At 53.0% G+C, this 14,077-nt stretch overlaps 1 protein-coding gene across 1 annotated transcript in view; it reads left to right on the top strand.

Annotated features, from left to right (window-relative positions):
- The first annotated feature begins 5,591 nt into the window (after nt 1–5,591).
- Nucleotides 5,592–14,077, top strand: part of CXXC5 (CXXC finger protein 5) — a 35,006-nt gene continuing 26,520 nt past the window's right edge. The window contains exon 1 of the mRNA XM_006866142.1: nt 5,592–6,151. The gene's annotated coding sequence lies outside the window, so the exon portion shown is untranslated. The remainder of the gene's footprint in view (nt 6,152–14,077) is intronic.

The following is a 14,077-nucleotide window of genomic DNA, read 5'->3' on the forward strand; positions in this document are numbered from 1 at the left end:
GCCATGGGGGTGGGCAGTCAGGGACAGAGTCAGGACAGAGATAGGGTGGGGCTAAGGGGATCCGGCTGCAGCTCCAGGAGTTAACGATTTACGAGGGCCCCCTTCCCAAGGCCTCCCTCCTCCTCTGAGGCCCGGCGGGCAACCCGTGACTGCCCAGGCGGAGAGAAACAGAACCAGTCCCGCCAGTTCAAAGAGCAGTTTATCCAGGCCCACCCGCAGGACTGCCTCAGCAGTCTGAAGGGGAGGGCAGAGTAGGGATTGGTGGGTGTGGTCTTGAGGGACCACTGGTCTGAGAGAGGTTCTAACCGTTTTGTAGAAGTCCTAGTGTGAGGGGCATTGATGACCCTGCTCTGCCCTCAGAGTCCCACCTCTCCACCTCCAACAGGCCTCTCATACCATTCCCCTCCCCACTTGCTGGCCTTGGGTTGGACACTTTCAGGCCTGGCTGGCTGCTAGCTGCCCCAGGACACCCTTACCTTTGGGCCGGATCTGTAGCCTCCATGTTTGGGCTGCTGCACTCTCCCCCTTCTTCTCCAGGGGCCCCATTCAGCTACTTTCCCTCTCCTCAGCAACAGTTCCTTTCCTGACCCCTCTTCCTGATCCTGGGGACCCTGGAGCCTCAGCTTTGGCCTCAGGGAGTAGTCAGTCCCACTAGATTGAACAGAAGAGACAGCTGAACTACTCTTGTGTTTAGAGAAGCTGAGGTTTACTGTCAGGGCATGATACGTACCTACCCTACTCCCCACCCCACCCCCAATTTCCCCACTCTCTGCAACAAATACAGATTAAGTTGTCTGTGCCTGACTGAGGATGGGTTGGGGCTGTGGTTATCTATGGCATGTACCTGTTGTTAGGTACCATCCAGTTGGTTCTGTGTGACTCACAATTGTTATGTTTGAGCCTGTTGTTGCTGTTACTGTGTCTATCCCTCTCCTTGAGGGGGCTTCCTCTTTCTGTCCAGTTTACCAAGTATGATGTCCTTTTCAAGGGACTGGTCCTTCCTGATAATATGTCCCAGGTTTGAGAGACAATTCTCACCATTCTCACTTCTAAGGAACATTATCCCTACACTTCCTCCAAGGCATGTTTCTGGGGGGGAGGGGGGGGGAATTCAGAGTGTGTGTGTGTGTGTGTGTGTGTGTGTGTGTGTGTGGTATGTCTCTGTTCCCTCCTACCTTCTGATCCCAGAGTCATTTTGCTCTGGGGCTCGAGACTCCTCCCCCTTTCCCCCTCCCCCTTTTCCTCTGTTAACACAGTTCAGGACCAGGCCTGGGCCACCAAACTGAATTCTCTGGGGTGGGTGGATCTTGGCTGCTTAAGAAACAAATGTGGCTTTTCTGAATATTCCCTCAGCTCTCTTCTCTCTTCAAAGGTCAGTTGGAGGTGGAGGTATGGAGACTTAAGGTGCAAAGGTTAGTTGTGAAGGACAGAGACCCCAAAGGCCTGGGCTCACTGTTGGGGCATTCAACCCCTCCTGGCCTCTCCCCATATTTGTACCCCTAGACTGCCCTGGGATTTTGATTTAGGTTACAATCCCACCTGACCTTGGCCTCTAGGGGTTCCTGACACTGACAGGCTGCCCTAAGAAAGTGACCCTCCTCAGGCCCCTCTACTCTACCCTAACAGGCAGAGCGCCAAATACCTTTATGATATAGGTGAGTAAACAGGGCCCAGAGAAGGGTAGACGTTAGGCTGAACCCCAGATTGGCCATCTTTACTGGAAATCCAAATTCCTACAGCTCTCCATGCAGGCATTTGCAAGTCACTGGATGTTTAATCAATGACCAACATTGACTGATAAATGGCAATCATGGAGAAGACAGATTCCTCTGCCAAGGCATGAATTTAAGTCCTGACTTTGCTACTTTGTGCTCGTGTGTCTGCTCCTCATCTTTCTCCTATGTATAATGGAGATGATCGTTGTTTTGAGGATTAAATGCACAGAAAGCAATTCTTATTGTGCCTAGCACATAGTAAGTGCACAGTAGGATGCTGGCTATGATTGTTAGTACTGGTACCTACCTAGTGCCAGCTTCAGGCCCAGGGGGATACAAAGTGTAGAAGACTCTACTCTCAAAGAACTTTCAGGGTGGTAGTAATGATAGGGAGGAGGGACAAGTGAGCAAATACAACTTATTTCTATGCAGTGTGGTCACTGTGGCCATTAGGAGAGGATAGATAGGCCACAGAGTACAGTTTTGCAGTGAATGTATTTGCCAAAGGGCACCTGATGAAGCAGACTCACAAGGTTGAAAGGTAGTCCAAGACCTGTTGTGTGAATTTGTATTTCTAAGTAAAGGGGAAAACTTTTTTCTGACATGCACTAGTGGTGGCCTTGTGGGTATGGGCCAAACTCAGGCTGGGAGTGGCAGTTAGAGAAGGTTTCCAGTAAAGGTGATACATATTCTTGGTCTTCAATGAGGTATTCACTAGGTGAGCTTTCTAAGAGTTTTCTAAGCAGAGGGAACAGTAAATGCAAAGTCATGAAACCTGAAGGGGATTCTTGGGGTGCCTGAGGAAACAACCCAGGGGTTGCAGGGATAAGTACCGGCTTGTCATGGAAACCAGGTCATGTAAACCAGACTGGGTGGCATGGGGGGCTTGGGCTCTGAGGAGCCACTGCAAGGTATGACCTCCAGGTCAAATCTGTATGAAAGATACTTCAGTAGAGTTGCAAATCTCCCCAAGAGTTAGAAGAACAAATTTAGTACCTGTCTTGCTTCAGTTTCGTCATCTGAAATATGGGGATGATATGATCACTAAGGCGGCTGATAGGAGGATTAAATGACATGATGTAACCTAACTTTAACACAATATACACTTTAGGGGTAAGGGTTTCATAAATGCTTCTTGTTATCCTTGGTTCTAAGGAGCGGCTGGTGGCTTTGAACCACCAGTCTTGGAGTTAGCAGTCCAGTGCTTATCCTAAATGCCACAGCCATGGATATTATCACTAAGATCCAGGGAAGAGAAGGATGTGACCCATCCCAGAAGATAGGGCCCTCTGGAAGTTGGATGCTGAGTTCCCCTTCCCCCTAAAAGATGCTGGAGACTTAAGGAACTTGCTTTCTGTCTCAGCAGCTAATTGATTGGTTAAGAGACCTCACTAGGCAGAGTTGAATAACAATGTGAGAATTACACATTTCTATGTGGAGGCCAGGAGAGGAGAGAGAGAGAGAATAGTGAACCTTGCTGGATTCCCTTCTTCCTGGGAAAGGGAGCTGGGGTAGGGATGGTCTCCCCCAAGGGCAGGATGTCCCTCATTTGTCTCACTTGTCATTTGTATAGTTGACTTGCACATGACATTTCCTATTATGTTCCATTTTCCACATGGGCCATTATGCCCCTGTGCTTTCTAATTCCTACCTGGCTCCTCCATTTAACCTCCACCCATTGACTTTTGCCCTCCTGAGTTGGGGAGGGGACACGGAAGTCTCCTAGATAATTAATGTTGTTTTTTGTTAAGTGCTGTTGAGTTGGTTCTGACTCATAACGACGACCCTGTATAGGGTTTCCAAGGAGCAGCTGGGTGAGTTTGAACTGCTGACCTTGTGGTTCAAATGACTCTGCAGTCCAATGCCTATCCTACAGCACTACACCAGGACTCCTAGATAATTAATTTCCTGAGGTTGAGCTACTACCTACTCTCCCATATGAATCCCAGCATGAAGCACTTTTCAGGTGCATCCTGGGTTTCATGAGCCTTGGAAGACTCATGAAATTTCAGTTTTGGGGTCCTGGTCCTTCCAGGCCTGCTGCTGAATTCCAGGGAACTGGACCCCTTCACAGTCTGTGCCTCAGCTTCCCAACAAAAGTAGATAGAGATGGGTTAAATGCTTGGAGATCCTAGGGCATATAGACCTGGGACTTGGCCTCAATTTTCCTTATGAGACTCTGTGCCTGGCATTCAAGGTGGGGCCCAGAATATCTCTCTTTAAACTTTTTAAGGGTGATAATCTGGGAGTGTTCACTTGTCTGCAAACTTTTCCACAGTAACTAAATTGCTTTTATACACATAGTAAGTGTGCTTCCTTAGGGTAGCTTTGAGGAGGACTGTTGAAGAAGAGGAGAGAGGCTTAAACAACAACCCTATGAGCCGCTGGCACAGAAGGTAGAGGAGGGCACTTCTTGGTATTTGTAGAAGGAATTGGCTAGAAGAGGGTGTCCACAGTGTCTGAGAATACTCCCTGTGGTAAAAGCAACACAAAGAGGGAGAGAAGTGCACCCACACACTCACCACCACCACCAAAGGAGGTGGGGGGAGAAGGGGATGCCCAATGACACCTCCTCCCTCCCTTCCCCCCAGCAAAATCTCAGTTGAAGGCTTTTAGTTGTAGAATGGGCTTCAGAGGTTGGTTCCAGGGAGACCCAACCTCCCACCCTCTCTCTAAAGGAGAGGAAGTGTGAGGTGGGAGACGGTTTTGACTTTCCCACCGAGGTCAAGCCTTGTGGTTGGAGACTCCTGGGTCATCACAGATAACCCACCCACCCACCCCCCTTGTTATCTGGACTCCAATCGATCGCAGGCTGTAACGCTTAACCGGTTTAACCCGCTAAACGGAGTTTACTAATTGCCCAGTTTCTCCTCAGTTCAGGTCTCGGGTCTGGGGGCTTCCTTTCCTCTATATGGAAGAAGGTTTTGCCTGGCTGCACAAATCTGCTCCCATTAATTCCAGAGAATTGGGTAAACTTTCCACTTTGGAATTAGCTAGTTTGGGATTATGTGAACCGCGGGGCTCACCCTAGCACCCCTCCTCTGGAGGCGAGGAAGGCATTCGCAGTTTTAGGATTAATCCAAGCCGGGCAGATGGAAAGAGCTTTGAGTGAGTGAGGATGCAGGAACCCAAACCTGTTCCCATTGGGTGCTTCACTGGGTGCCTACTTGTCAGAAAATGGGTTTCCTTCTTTCTTTCAGCCAATTATCTATTGAGCGCTGTTTTGTGTCAGGCACTGTTTTAGATTTAGCTCTTCCGTTGTCCGTCCATGGCTCCAGGGCAAGGCAATCTAGTCACTGTCGCCCCCAGGACTCAGTTTGGGGTGGACGTCTATGTAGGAGGCAAAACGTCCTTTCTTGGATCAGTTTTCTCATCTGTGAAATAGGGACAAGACTCTCGGCCTCTCTTCTCATGGGACCAAGTGCCCACTAAGCCCAGAGAATTCTCTGGGAAGGGTGAGGTCTTTGAATTTGCGTCTAGCTCCAGGACCAGTTGACTAAGAAGCGCACCTTGCTGAGGGGCGCGGCTAAACCCTCCAAGTTCCAGTAGTTTTCGCGCCCAGCCAAAACCTGGGCAAAGAAGGCTGGTTTCTCCGGAAGGTGCCTTTTCAACCCCAAGCACCCGTCACAGAAGTGGGGAGGTCCTGCTATTTTTTGTAAAGTTTCAGGAAAAGGGGGGAAGATGGGGTATGCAGGGGGGAGTCCAGCCTGAGTAGATCTCACTAGAGCATGGGGCGATTGAGGCGCCGCGACTGAGGCTCTGGCCCCAGAGCCTGCTGCGTCCGAGTGGCCTGAGCAGCGCTGGGAGAGAGGCGGAGGGAAGAGGGAGGGGAGCTGAAGTGGAAAAGCGGGGGGAGGAGCCGAGAGTCCGGTCCGGGTTTTGCCGGCAGCCCCCGGGCAGCATTCAGAGCTCTAGCCCAGGCGGGCGCGCGGCGGCAGAGGCGGCGGAGCCTGAGCAGGGATGTAGAGGCGGCGGCACTGGCGGCAGCAGAGGCAGCGGCGGCGGCGAGAGCAGACGCCCGAGCCGAGCTAGAAAAGCAGTTAAGCCTTGAGCTCCGACGCTGGCCCCGCGTCCCAGCCCTGCCCAGCCCGCGTCCAGCCATGCGCGCCGCCTGCTGAGTCCAGGCGCCGCACGCTGCGCCCTCCGCCCGCCTCGCTGCACTCCACTCCGGGGTGATTAGTTGCTTTTTGTTGTTTTTTTAATTTGGCCGCGGGGAGGGGGAGGAGGGGCAGGTGCTGCAGCTCCCCCCCCCTCCCCGCCTCAGGCCAGCGGCAGCGGCGCGACTCGAGCTCCGGACCCCGGAGCCGCGGGAGCGGAGCGCAAGCCGCCCGCGGTGCCCAGAGCAGAGCAGAGCGGAGCGCAGCTTCCAGCCCCGCCCCTCCCCCTCGGCCACAAGGCTGCGGCGGCAGTGACGGCTTGGACGACTCGGAGAGACGGTAGGTGTTGGGCCACAGCCCTCCCCCGACACCCCCCCCCCCCAGAGGCCAGCCCCCTCCCCTTCCCCGCCTTCCTCCTTCTCCCGCGGGGCCGGTGAGCGGCCGGGGCCGGAGTTCGCTTCAAGTCCGCGGAAAGTTTGGCGGCGCGGACTCCCCAGACTCCCCGAAGTTCAGGTGCGGAGAGTCAGGGATAGGGAAGGAGGGGCTGGTGTTCGGGAGGAGCGGGGGTGGGGGCACCCGCAACCTGAGCTGTGAGCCCCAGAGATTGGAAGCCCTAGCGCCGATGATCGCTCGACGGTCCCTGCTATCCCCAAGCCGCAGTCGGCTCGGTCGCAGATCACTGAGTTCAGACAAAAAGAGAGGTTTTAGGGTCGGGGACTGCATGTTGGACACCCGGAGAGTGGGACCGAGGCTCTCCCTGCGGGGTGCCGCCCCATTCCCAGTTACTCTTGATCTTGGTGCTGGGGCGGCGGGAGCCCAGGATTCTCACCTCCTAGCGTTGAGCGGGCGCTCGCCTGCGGGGGCGGCTGCTTGGATATCTCCAGCGCACACTCCACCAGTCAGAACCCCACTCACAGCCCTGTGTTTTGGGGCAACAGTAACTGACTTGAACGCACTCGACCTTGCGTAGCTGAGCCTCCTCCTCCACTTGGGGGGGGGGTGACGGCCACTTCTGCATTTCCCTTCTGACTCGTGCCCCCCCACTGCCTGAGGTGTGCCTGGCGGGGCTGCTCAAGTTTGACCTCCCCCCCTTAGCTTTTACCCACCCTCCTTTGCACTCCGCCGCTTCTCTCTCCCTTCCTCCCAGCCTTAGGGGAGTCTTTCGATCTCTTTCCCTAGCCACGCGTGGGCCAAGCAGCGTGCTAGGCCAGGGTGGGAGAATGGGGGTATTCCCCTAACTGCGGAGCTGGGAGAAGGGTGCGTCCTAGCCTTCTGCCACGCTGCCTTGGCCCCAAATTTACCACTGAAGTTCGGTCCCCTTTCCCCCTCCCCTTCGCTTCCCTGCTGCGAGGGGCTGAACCACTGCGAGAGGAATGTGTTAATTTTCTTACTGGGGGAAGTTTTCTTCACCCAGAATGGTCTGCTTTCCGGCAGGGATCGCGGGGGTGCGCCTGGCTTTGTTTATTTGTAGGATCGACTAAAAGTGAATGATTCTAGTTTTTAAATGGGGGACCACTCGCGCAACCTGTCAGAAGAGCTGAAGCGCCCAATCGGGGAGTCAGATCGCTTATTAAAAATTTTTAGGAATTGCAAGGGGTGTTCAAAGTCGTACTGGTATCACGGGTTGCAAAGAGACACCGCATGTTTGGGGGTTCTGTAGTGACTAATCCAGAAAGACCCGGCTCTCTCTTAGAGCCCCCTGCCATGGGGATCTGAAAGGTTGGCAGCCTCTCCCACCTTTGCCCCCTAGACCCTGGGTGGTCTGAGAGCCACATCTTCGAACTATAGACAGGAGCTGAAGGGAGGTCTGGGGGTCCAACCTCTTAGATCCCCCACTCCCTCGCCTTTCTCTTCACAGCGGGCGCTGTTTGGAGCCCTTGGTTTTGTGGTGGGCCCAGTTCACCCCCGCCCCCGCGTTTGCCCAGGAAACACTGGGGAAGGGGGCGTGTATGATCGCTCGGCCCACGCCCCCGCCAGAGCCGCCCCAGGGCCGCTGGCAAACAGAGTCCCTTTCAAGTTTTCCGCTGGGGCCGCCTGGCGGGGGCTGCGAGCGGACTTGTTTGGAGCGCTATTTGAACGCCCGGCGCCACCTCTGCTGCCTTGACCCGCAGCGGCGAGGGGCGTGAAACTGGGAGCATTTAATTATACGTTTTTAGGGGACATACTGACTTAAGCTTGAGCTGATTCCCCCCTCTTGAAAGACCCCCGAAACTGGGAACCAGAATCTCTCCCAGCTTCCCTTTTTGAGAGCGGTGTGGGGAGACTGAGGCCCATGTTGCCGATTGCGCAGTGTTGATTTAGCAGTTTCCCTGGATGAGACTCAAGGGGGGGAGCAGTGGCTCGCTCTGCAGCTGTCACCGTCCGCCCCCCCCCCAGAACGGAAATTATCCTTTCTCCTTGGTGAGGAGGGAGAAGAGGTGAGGATAGTTGTAGGAGGTTGGCCTAGGACTCCCCAGTCACCCCTGGGGGGCTTGGTAGAAACCCACCCCCACCCTGTCTTGGCAGGAGCTGGGTCTCACCCAGCTAGCCTTGTGCTGTCCTTCTATGCCATCCCCCTTTCAAGGTGTGGGGGTAGAGGTTCCTCTGTGAAGAGGGACCCTTGGCTGCTTGACTAGCTGTAGGCTGGAGCCTTATTTATGTGTGTATTTGGGCCCAGCTGTTTTCCCAACTCAGCAGGTGACCCTGGCCCAGTCTTCCTATCTCTCCCCCGACAGAGCCTGTTGACTTACTCGCAGGCCAGTGGCCTCCTCTTTATCATGTGAGGCCTGGAATGTCCATCCGACTGGGTTGGGCTAGGTTGGATAGGGGGAGGGGAGGGTTCTGTATCCAGGGCCCAGGCCAGCGCAGGCCTATGTCCACGGGTTCCCACTGGGACCCTCAACTCCTTGGTTCCTCTTTCTGCTTTCTATCCATTTAACGAATGTGAAACGGATGCCCATAGGGGTGTGAAAGGTAGGGTTGCATCTGGGTAAGGCACCAAGTCTCTGGGAACTAATTACCCCACCTTCTTCACCTAGTGAGGTGACAGGGTGGACTATATCTGTAAGGCTTGTTGGAGATGGTCTCCTTAGGAAGAATATGGAAATGGGCTGAGGCCAACTGACTTCCCAGGTGCAGGATGAGGTGCCCTGGTGGCATAGTAGGCTATGTGTTGGACGAATCACAAGGTCAGTAGTTGGAGCACACCAGGCATTCTATGGGAGAAAGATGAGGCTTTCTGCTCTTGTAAAGATTTACAATCTCAGAAAACCTATATAGGGTCTCTATGAGTTAGAAATCGACTCAATGACACACAACCACCACCACCACTAGTGGCTGCGTCCTTTGACCTTTAATTCCTTTTCTGGCCAAGGATGGGAGTGTTCATTTATTGTTATGAATGTTATTATTATTGTCCACTCTTTATATATAGAGATTCATCCATTCATTGACCCAATAACTATTTGTTGAGAACCTATTGTGTGGTCAGTACCTACCTGAATGAGTCCCTCTTCTGTTCCGGGCTCTGGAGGCTCCGCCCTCTTTCCCACCCACTCAGGCCCTGATTGGAGCTTTCTCACTCCCTTGCTTTTTTTCTTTTTTCTCTCCTTGTCCTCGGCTTCTCCCTTTCTTATATGCATCATCCAGTGGCATCCTAGCCTCTGTATATGAGTATGTGTGTGTGTGAATTGTCCTTGATTAAGTGTATTAATAGTTAAACTCTCAACTCATAGCTGAAGCTCACCAGACCACAAAAAGCAACCTTAGTTACTCATGCACTACTGCCCAACAAGAATATCACACTAAAGTTTTTTTTTGTTTTTTTTTTCTTGCTCTCTTTCTCTTACTTCCCTCAATTCCCTCTCAACTATTAACTCACCCTCCTAGGATGCAGGCAGTAAGAAAGGATTGTCCCCTCAAAGACCCAGGAATCTACAACCACTTCACCTGCTCTTTAAACCAAATGCAGCTTCAGCAGACAGGTGGGGCTGTGTGTGGCTACTAGTTTTTTTGCTCTAGGACTTGGGAATATTGATGGTGTGTGCTTATGCCTCGGGATGTGTATAAGTAACTTGTGTGTCTCTGAATTTGTATGTGGCATGTATGTGTGTCTATATGGAATTTGAGCATGAGTGTATTTGAATCAGGGCATATGCCTTCCTTTGTATCCAGGAGTGTGTATATCTGTGCATGGTATGTGCACTGTGTTTATGAATCTGAGAGTGTACAACTGAAAGTTGTATATAGCCCTGTGAATCTAGGGGAATGTATATGTTTTGTGAGTAGTATGTTCTTGAATTTTGGAGGGTATGTATATGTGTTTGTGATTTATGTATTCTGTGTTTTTTTCTATCTGCTTGTAAATCTGGGAGTGTCTTGACTCCCTGCATGGTGTGTATCTGAATTGTGAATGTGTGTGTGAATTAGGGAGTAGGCATATCTAAGCAGTGTGTGTGGGCAGTGGTCTGTATCCGTCTGTCTTCCGTGGCTAGGCTCTGTGGGTTTCTCTATCTGTGTCTCTGTCGGCCGGTTTGTCTCTGAGTTTCTCCCTGGTTGGTTGAGGCACCTAGTGTGAGTATGAGTATGTGTAGCATTAGACTTCTTCTATCCGGTCCTTCCCCTCCCCACCCTCCCCTGGCAGTAACTGGGCAGCCTCCCCTTCTCCCTGGTCTGCTTGCCTGCCTGCCGGGAGTTTTGGAAACCTTGGAGGGAGACAGGCTGGGGCCGAGGTGACAGCGCGTATCCATGTCGATGGCAGCCTGTGATTATGGGAATAAAAGGATTTTAAGGTCATGAGTTTTTTTTTTTTTTTCTGTTGTTTGGTAGTTTTTCCCCTCTTTGGCAGAGCTGGTGGCAGTAAGGGTCCAGGACTGTGTGTGTACGTTAGGAAGTCTGTTCCCATGGAAGTAAGCATGACTATGTGAGGTTTACCTGGGAGCATGAGCACATGTCTGTACACACATGAGCAGAGCAGAGCCTGTGAGAGGGGTGTGCCTTGTTTGCCTGCGCTCCTGTGACGGTCCAAGGACTGTTCCACCCGCGAGACTTCCCAGGAATATTTCTTGCTTCTGGGTGCCATGTGGAACTGGAGTCCTATAGTCCTGTGTGTACTGAGGAGCAGTCTGGTCCTAAACCTTGCCACCAGGCCCCTCTCCCCCCAACCCCCCAGACTGGGTGTCTCTGGCCAGAGACTGTCTGGGCCTAGTTACCTGGGCCAGGCCACATCTTGGGGTGTCAGTGCCTCTGGCCTCATTTCAGCCCCTGTAATTGCATTCTGCTGCCTAATCCCCCGCCAGCTCAATTAGATCGCAAATTCTTCTTCATTTCCTGCCTCTGATGCTGGCCTCCCTCTGGGCTCATAGGGCCTGGAGGGTGGGGATCCATCTACCCCCTTCCGCCAGTACTGGGGGCTCTGAAGGAGTGACTGATTCCTGGCACACTGGCCTGGAAGCTGAGGTTGAAACCTTGGGGACTAGGGATAGGACCCCATTGACCTTTGGACCAGCCTCAGTATTCCCATGGGGGAGAGCGGGAAGCAGCTTGTGTTAAGTGTGACTGGTGCTCCAGGTAGGCCAGGCCCCTGTATACCACCTTCCCCTTGCTCCCTGAGTACTTGCTGACCACCATCCAGCACAGCAACTGTGACCTTGTATCTGACCTCTTCATGGTATCTCTTTTGGAGCTCCATCAGACCACTGAGCTGCCTACCCTCTGACTCCCCTCCTTTGACCCCTCCCGGAACAAGTATCTGAGCACTGTCTCTAGAATCCAAATTTGGGCTGTGTCACTGTGTGCTGGATGTATGATCTTTGGACAGGCTGTATGCCTGTAAACCTCAGTTTCCTTATCCTGAAAGTGGGGCAGTAGGAATGTCTGGCTCACAAGACCATTGTCAGATGGACAGGGATGGTTGTGCAGTGTGCCCAACACTGTGGCTCCCCCACATTCAGCATTAATAACAGCTGGCCTTTATAAAGGTGATGAACACTTCATAGCCCCCAGCGAAATGGAAGATAAAATAAAGTTTCTGTTTCCACTCTACTAAGTACCAGATGTGCGCAACCTTAGGCATATTGCTTTGCCTTTCTGAGTTTCTCTTTTCTCATCTGTAAAATGGACGTGATGATAGGGTTGAATGTAGGCAGATGTTTGTCTCCAACTGCCCATAGCAAGTTTTTAGCATATTATTTGCCCTTTTCTTGCTTTCCACACACCAAGCCTGGAGTGGGCCTGATCTGGTAAAAGATACAGGTTCAGGGACAGAGGGGTGGGGGTAGGGGAACTGGCCAAGGTCATGAGGCTGGTAATGGGGCTGGTAATGGTAGTGGGGTGAGAAGGCTGAGGGGGTGACCTGCTGGCTTGCCTGCTCCTTGACTTGCTGGCTCAGCTGAGCTGGAAGGTACTGCTGCCATTCCCCACAGGCCTCCCTCTGCAGAAAGTGGTGGCTTGGCTGTTTTGTGATTTGTTTGTTTTTTGTTTTTTTGCTGGGAAGGGGAAGCTCAATGTCTGCCCCTCTTTCCCCAGGAGGCGCTGGTGGCAGCGCCTGTGCTGACAGGCCTCCTGGCCTTCTTGCTAGGGTGGCTGGCAGCTCTGGAAGGCCGGCTGCCCACAGATCAGCCAGAGGGAAGAGGGACCCACAAAGGTCTCCCTCCCATCGCTAATCCCCCATGGCCCCTCCCACCCCCTCAGCCTGTCCTCTCCATCAACAATGGAAAGACCAAAAGGATTCACAGCAGGAGGAGAGCTGGGTAGACCGGCTCTGATAGAAGTGGGGAGAACAGGACTGGCCAGAGATGGGGCTTGGGGGTTGGCAACCTTCTGCCTCAGGGTGCCCCACCACTCCCTGGCTTGTCTCCTGCTTGCTGTGACCTCTGTCACTCACTAGCCTAGGCGCTTTAATATTTCATGGCCCTTCAAGCCAGCCCTCTGCCCCCACACACATGGCCCCCTTTGTCTGTTTGCTGCCCCCCAACCCCAGGGGCATCCCAATAGATGAATTACTGACACACAAGCTGCCTTTGCCTGCCTGTGACACCTTCCCTGTCCCTTCTGACCTGCCTCCCCCGCACTTCTGCTTCTCACACTCTGTCTCTCCTAGGGATCTTCTTCCCTTCCCTGACATACATCTCTGACCATCACCCTGCACTTTTCCTCCATTTTCCTCTTTTTGTTGGCTACCTCCTTCCCAGCAGTACAGAACCACGGCAACTGGTCCGCCTGCCTGTCCGCCCCCGGGGTCCACCCCTTCCTGCCCTCCCCCCAGCTGTGCCGGCCGTGAGAGCTGGTTTTATTTATTTTTCTGTTTGTTTGGGAAGAGGGCAGTGGCGGTTCTGGGCCCTGGCTGCTGCGCTCTGCTTAGTACGTCGGGCAGGCAGGCCGTGCTGGCCTCCCAGGAATGTAGCTGGGACGCCCCGCGCTATATTTACTCCCCTCCAGCTGCTGGCCCCAACAGGGCAGAGCCAGGCCTGCCCGTTGGCCCGGGGGAACCCTGTACCCACCCTCCTCTCTTGGGCAGACCCCACATGGCCCTTGGACCCACTGCTCCCTCTCTTGTCCGTGACCTCCTCTGACCTCATGGACTTGCCCAGCCTACCAGCAGGAACATTTGTGTGCCATGCAAGTTCAGGCATAAAGTGCAGACGCTGTGGGGCCTGGTTCTTGTGGACAACACCTGGTGTCCCCCAGCCCCCACCCAGGGACCTGGCCTAAGCTTGTAATCTGGTGGTCAGAACTATGCAAAACATCTTTCCAGACCTCTCCCCTCTGGGCCTGGCCTTGCTCTTGCCACAGTTCCCTCAGTGGCACTGAGATCACTGGCCAAGGGTAGTGGTGAGGAGTGGGGACTGAGCAGTCTTGATCAGCTGTGATCCTACATGACTGTCCACCCCCCAATAATTCACTCTCTGCAGGACCCCTCGGGTCCCTCACGTTGGCACATAAGCATGTATCTAAGTGCTTATGAACATGCATACATGCAGAAAGGTTTCCTTACTCATGAACACACATTGGATGATACCCTCCTGTCAGTGATTCCCTCATTCATCAGCTGCTGATAGGGAACTTTGAGCCAGCCTTGCAGTGGGATGTGACAGTGTTTCCTTCCCATACCCCCAGTGCCTGGCACCAAGTAAGTCTTGGAAAAGCTTTAATTGCTGCTGTAGTTAATTGCTGGTCCCTAGTTGTTGTTACTTCTGTACTAATATATTTTAACAATGGTTATAATACTGGCTAACCCATCCTAAACCTTTACTGGGGGCAGGCTGTGTTCTCATTTGCCTTTTTTAA

The sequence above is a fragment of the Chrysochloris asiatica genome, unplaced genomic scaffold (genome assembly GCF_000296735.1).
Source record: "Chrysochloris asiatica unplaced genomic scaffold, ChrAsi1.0 scaffold00087, whole genome shotgun sequence".
Lineage (NCBI taxonomy): Eukaryota > Metazoa > Chordata > Mammalia > Afrosoricida > Chrysochloridae > Chrysochloris > Chrysochloris asiatica.